The following is a 7,111-nucleotide window of genomic DNA, read 5'->3' as shown; positions in this document are numbered from 1 at the left end:
CAGGAACGACAATTTAGGTGTCTGCACTAACTACTGTTTCACCCACTCCTTCATCGGGTGATCTGCTTCACCTTTACACGCCCCTGCACCAAGAAACCGCTATTACTAACAGCTTAGATTTTCCAATAGGTGAAAATTCCTCTTTTTATTCCCCTGAATAGAATTTTTACCTATTGGAGAGTAAGAAGTTACAGGGGCGGGATTTGGTATCCAGTACTTGAATACTGAACCGCCTCTGTACTTTTATTCCCCATGTCTGTCTGCATATAACAATGTGATGGTACATGGGGTTCTCCTATTTTACTGAATCCATCGATATATCCATATGTCTCCATTTTTATTCTCCCTCTGATCAGTTAAATGCAGTATACTCCATTGGCAATTTGCCTATTGAATTAATCATCGGATTTTGTAGTGCGCGCACTGCTGTGCTGTCATTGAGACTAGAGATCAAAGCTATGGGCTGCAGTGTGCCGGTGGGGCTGTCATGTGGTGTGATGCGTTCACGTGTCTGTCAGCTGACAGCCATGTGTGCGTTCCACTCCGTCACGGCTTCCTGCGCCCCACTGCCATTGAATTTATCTTTAAGCATGCGCAGTCGGGTTCTCCTGATGCCGATTGCAACGTAGGAAAGTCCATGCTGGTTAATAATCTCCATTGTCCTGAACTTTGTTTTTAATCAGGTGTGCACATGAATTTTTAAATGTATATCAATCATGACACTTTATGGATGTATGTGACATGTGGATATAATTGTTATATGGATATCAATAGGGATTATGTATCACGATATGGTATTAATGGGAAGTAACACATACAGTCAGGTCCATAAATATTGGGACATCGACACAATTCTAACATTTTTGGCTCTATACACCACCACAATGGATTTGAAATGAACAAGTTTTGCTTTAACCACCTCCGGACCGCTGTACGCACAGACAAGTCCTGGAGGTGGTTGATTCATTCCGAGTGGACGCGCCGGCGCGTCCTCTCGCGATGGCCGAGATTTCCTGTGAACGCGCGCACACAGGCGCGCGCGCTCACAGGAACGGAAGGTAAGAGAGTGGATCTCCAGCCTGCCAGCGGCGATTGTTCGCTGGCAGGCTGGAGATGTGATTTTTTTTAACCCCTAACAGGTATATTAGACGCTGTTTTGATAACAGCGTCTAATATACCTGCTACCTGGTCCTCTGGTGGTCCCCTTTGTTTGGATCAACCACCAGAGGACACAGGTAGCTCAGTAATATGTTGCACCAAGCACCACACTACACTACACCCCCCCCCCTGTCACTTATTAACCCCTTATTCACCCTTGATCACCCCTGATCACCCCATATAGACTCCCTGATCACCCCCCTGTCATTGATTACCCCCCTGTCATTGATCACCCCCCTGTAAAGCTCCATTTAGACGTCCGCATGATTTTTACGGATCCACTGATAGATGGATCGGATCCGCAAAACGCACACGGACGTCTGAATGGAGCCTTACAGGGGCGTGATCAATGACTGTGGTGATCACCCCATATAGACTCCCTGATCACCCCCCTGTCATTGATTACCCCCCTGTCATTGATCACACCCCTGTAAAGCTCCATTCAGACGTCCGCATGATTTTTACGGATCCACTGATAGATGGATCGGATCCGCAAAACGCACACGGACGTCTGAATGGAGCCTTACAGGGGCGTGATCAATGACTGTGGTGATCACCCCATATAGACTCCCTGATCACCCCCCTGTCATTGATCACACCCCTGTAAAGCTCCATTCAGATGTCCGCATGATTTTTACGGATCCACTGATAGATGGATCGGATCCGCAAAACGCATACGGACGTCTGAATAAAGCCTTACAGGGGCGTGATCAATGACTGTGGTGATCACCCCATATAGACTCCCTGATCACCCCCCTGTCATTGATCACACCCCTGTAAAGCTCCATTCAGATGTCCGCATGATTTTTACGGATCCACTGATAGATGGATCGGATCCGCAAAACGCACACGGACGTCTGAATGGAGCCTTACAGGGGCGTGATCAATGACTGTGGTGATCACCCCATATAGACTCCCTGATCACCCCCTGTCATTGATCACCCCCCCTGTCAGGCTGCATTCAGATGTCCGTATGATTTTTACGGATCCACGGATACATGGATCGGATCCGCAAAACACATACGGACATCTGAATGGAGCCTTATAGGGGGGTGATCAATGACAGGGGGGTGATCACCCCATATAGACTCCCTGATCACCCCCCTGTCATTGATCACCCCCCTGTCATTGATCACCCCCCTGTCATTGATCACCCCCCTGTAAGGCTCCATTCAGACATTTTTTTGGCCCAAGTTAGCGGAAATTTTTTTTTTTTTCTTACAAAGTCTCATATTCCACTAACTTGTGTCAAAAAATAAAATCTCACATGAACTCACCATACCCCTCACGGAATCCAAATGCGTAAAATTTTTTAGACATTTATATTCCAGACTTCTTCTCACGCTTTAGGGCCCCTAGAATGCCAGGGCAGTATAAATACCCCACATGTGACCCCATTTCGGAAAGAAGACACCCCCAGGTATTCCGTGAGGGGCATATTGAGTCCATGAAAGATTGAAATTTTTGTCCCAAGTTAGCGGAAAGTGAGACTTTGTGAGAAAAAAATAAATAAAATCAATTTCCGCTAACTTGTGCCAAAAAAAAAAATTTCTATGAACTCGCCATGCCCCTCATTGAATACCTTGGGGTGTCTTCTTTCCAAAATGGGGTCACATGTGGGGTATTTATACTGCCCTGGCATTCTAGGGGCCCTAAAGCGTGAGAAGAAGTCTGGGATCCAAATGTCTAAAAATGCCCTCATAAAAGGAATATGGGCCCCTTTGCGCATCTAGGCTGCAAAAAAGTGTCACACATCTGGTATCTCCGTACTCAGGAGAAGTTGGGGAATGTGTTTTGGGGTGTCATTTTACATATACCCATGCTGGGTGAGAGAAATATCTTGGCAAAAGACAACTTTTCCCATTTTTTTATACAAAGTTGGCATTTGACCAAGATATTTATCTCACCCAGCATGGGTATATGTAAAATGACACCCCAAAACACTTTCCCCAACTTCTCCTGAATACGGAGATACCACATGTGTGGCACTTTTTTGCAGCCTAGGTGGGCAAAGGGGCCCACATTCCAAAGAGCACCTTTCGGATTTCACAGGTCATTTACCTACTTACAACACATTAGGGCCCCTGGAAAATGCCAGGGCAGTATAACTACCCCACAAGTGACCCCATTTTGTAAAGAAGACACCCCAAGGTACTCCGTGAGGGGCATGGCAAGTTCCTAGAATTTTTTATTTTTTGTCACAAGTTAGTGGAAAATGATGATTTTTTTTAATTTATTTTTTTCCTTACAAAGTCTCATATTCCACTAACTTGTGACAAAAAATAAAAACTTCCATGAACTCACTATGCCCATCAGCGAATACCTTGGGGTGTCTTCTTTCCAAAATGGGGTCACTTGTGGGGTAGTTATACTGCCCTGGCATTCTAGGGGCCCAAATGTGTGGTAAGGAGTTTGAAATCAAATTCTGTAAAAAATGACCAGTGAAATCCGAAAGGTGCTCTTTGGAATATGGGCCCCTTTGCCCACCTAGGCTGCAAAAAAGTGTCACACATGTGGTATCTCCGTATTCAGGAGAAGTTGGGGAATGTGTTTTGGGGTGTCATTTTACATATACCCATGCTGGGTGAGAGAAATATCTTGGCAAAAGACAACTTTTCCAATTTTTTTATACAAAGTTGGCATTTGACCAAGATATTTATCTCACCCAGCATGGGTATATGTAAAATGACACCCCAAAACACATTCCCCAACTTCTCCTGAATACGGAGATACCACATGTGTGGCACTTTTTTGCAGCGTAGGTGGGCAAAGGGGCCCATATTCCAAAGAGCACCTTTCGGATTTCACTGGTCATTTTTTACAGAATTTGATTTCAAACTCCTTACCACACATTTGGGCCCCTAGAATGCCAGGGCAGTATAACTACCCCACAAGTGACCCCATTTTGGAAAGAAGACACCCCAAGGTATTCGCTGATGGGCATAGTGAGTTCATGGAAGTTTTTATTTTTTGTCACAAGTTAGTGGAATATGAGTCTTTGTAAGAAAAAAAAAATAAAAAATCATCATTTTCCGCTAACTTGTGACAAAAAATAAAAAGTTCTATGAACTCACTATGCCCATCAGCGAATACCTTAGGGTGTCTACTTTCCGAAATGGGGTCATTTGTGGGGTGTTTGTACTGTCTGGGCATTGTAGAACCTCAGGAAACATGACAGGTGCTCAGAAAGTCAGAGCTGCTTCAAAAAGCGGAAATTCACATTTTTGTACCATAGTTTGTAAACGCTATAACTTTTACCCAAACCATTTTTTTTTACCCAAACATTTTTTTTTATCAAAGACATGTAGAACAATAAATTTAGAGCAAAATTTATATATGGATCTCGTTTTTTTTGCAAAATTTTACAACTGAAAGTGAAAAATGTGATTTTTTTGCAAAAAAATCTTTAAATTTCGATTAATAACAAAAAAAGTAAAAATGTCAGCAGCAATGAAATACCACCAAATGAAAGCTCTATTAGTGAGAAGAAAAGGAGGTAAAATTCATTTGGGTGGTAAGTTGCATGACCGAGCAATAAACGGTGAAAGTAGTGTAGGTCAGAAGTGTAAAAAGTGGCCTGGTCTTTCAGGGTGTTTAAGCACTGGGGGCTGAGGTGGTTAACTGCAGACTGTCAGCTTTAATTTGAGGGTATTTACATCCAAATCAGGTGAACGGTATAGGAATTACAACAGTTTGCATATGTGCCTCCCACTTGTTAAGGGACCAAAAGTAATGTGGCAATTGGCTTCTCAGCTGTTCCATGGCCAGGTGTGTGTTATTCCCTCATTATCCCAATTACAATGAGCAGATAAAAGGTCCAGAGTTTATTTCCAGTGTGCTATTTGCATTTGGAATCTGTTGCTGTCAACTCTCAAGATGAGATCCAAAGAGCTGCCACTATCAGTGAAGCAAGCCATCATTAGGCTGAAAAAACAAAACAAACCCATCAGAGAGATAGCAAAAACATTAGGCGTGGCCAAAACAACTTTTTGGAACATACTTAAAAAGAATGAACGCACTGGTGAGCTCAGCAACACCAAAAGACCCGGAAGACCACGGAAAACAACTGTGGGGGATGACTGAAGAATTCTTTACCCTGGTGAAGAAAACACCCTTCACAACAGTTGGCCAGATCAAGAACACTCTCCAGGAGGTAGGTGTATGTGTGTCAAAGTCAACAATCAAGAGAAGACTTCACCAGAGTGGATACAGAGGGTTCACCACAAGATGTAAACCATTGGTGAGACTCAAAAACAGGAAAGCCAGATTAGAGTTTGCCAAACGACCTCTAAAAAAAGCCTTCACCGTTCTGGAACAACATCCTATAGACAGATGAGACCAAGATATACTTGTACCAGAGTAATGGAAAGAGAAGAGTGTGGAGAAGGAAAGGAACTGCTCATGATCCTAAGCATACCACCTCATCAGTGAAGCATGGTGGTGGTAGTGTCATGGCGTGGGTGCGTTTGGCCGCCAATGGAACTGGTTCTCTTGTATTTATTGATGATGTGACTGCTGACAAAAGCAGCAGGATGAATTCTGAAGTGTTTCGGGCAATATTATCTGCTCATATTCAGCCAAATGCTTCAGAACGGATTGGACGGCGCTTCACAGTGCAGATGGACAATGACCCAAAGCATACTGCAAAAGCAACCAAAGAGTTTTTTAAGGGAAAGAAGTGGAATGTTATGCAATGACCAAGTCAATCACCTGAGCTGAATCCGATTGAGCATGCATTTCACTTGCTGAAGACAAAACTGAAGGGAAAATGCCCCAAGAACAAGCAGGAACTGAAGACAGTTGCAGTAGAGGCCTGGCAGAGCATCACCAGGGATGAAATCCAGCGTCTGGTGATGTCTATGCGTTCCAGACTTCAGGCTGTAATTGACTGCAAAGGATTTGCAACCAAGTCCTAAAAAGTGAAAGTTTGATTTATGATTATTATTATGTCCCATTACTTTTGGTCCCTTAACAAGTAGGAGGCACATATGGAAACTATTGTAATTCCTACACCGTTCACCTGATTGGATGTAAATACCCTCAAACTAAGGCCTCATGCACACGACCATTTTTTTTAAAAGGTCCGCAAAAACGGGGTCCGTAGGTCCGTGATCCGTGTCCGTTTTTTCTTCCGTGGGTCTTCCTTGATTTTTGGAGGATCCACGGACATGAAGAAAAAGTCGTTTTGGTGTCCGCCTGGCCGCGCGGAGCCAAACGGATCCGTCCTGATTTACAATGCAAGTCAATGGGGACGGATCCGTTTGACGTTGACACAATATGGTGCAATTGCAAACGGATCCGTCCCCCATTGACTTTCAATGTAAAGTCAGGAGTCCCTATTATACCATCGGATCGGAGTTTTCTCCAATCCGATGGTATATTTTAACTTGAAGCGTCCCCATCACCAGGGGAACGCCTCTATGTTAGAATATACCATCGGATTTGAGTTAGATCGTGAAAACTCATATCCGACAGTATATTCTAACACAGAGGTGATCCCATAGTGATGGGGACGCTTCAAGTTAGAATATACTACGAACTGTGTTCATGACTGCCCCCTACTGCCTGGCAGCACCTGATCTCTTACAGGGGGCTGTGAGCCGCACAATTAACCCCTCAGGAGCCGCACCTCAAGGGTTAATTGTGCGTATCATAGCCCCCTGTAAGAGATCAGGTGCTGCCAGGCAGGAGGGGGCACACCCTCCTCCCTCCCCAGTTTTAAATTCATTGGTGGCCAGTAGGCCCCCCCTCCCTCCCCTTTATTACTGTACATTCATTGGTGGCCAGTGGGCCCCCCCTCCCTCCCCTGTATTACTGTACATTCATTGGTGACCAGTGGGCCCCCCTCCCTCCCCTGTATTACTGTACATTCATTTGAGGCCAGTGGGCCCCCCTCCCTCCCCCTCCTAATTAAAATCTCTCCCCCCCCCCCCCATCATTGGTGGCAGCGGAG

This window comes from Bufo bufo, chromosome 1, assembly GCF_905171765.1.
Source record: "Bufo bufo chromosome 1, aBufBuf1.1, whole genome shotgun sequence".
NCBI classification, from domain to species: domain Eukaryota; kingdom Metazoa; phylum Chordata; class Amphibia; order Anura; family Bufonidae; genus Bufo; species Bufo bufo.
The sequence above is the reverse complement of the archived record's forward strand: the minus strand, read 5'-3'. Positions refer to the sequence as shown.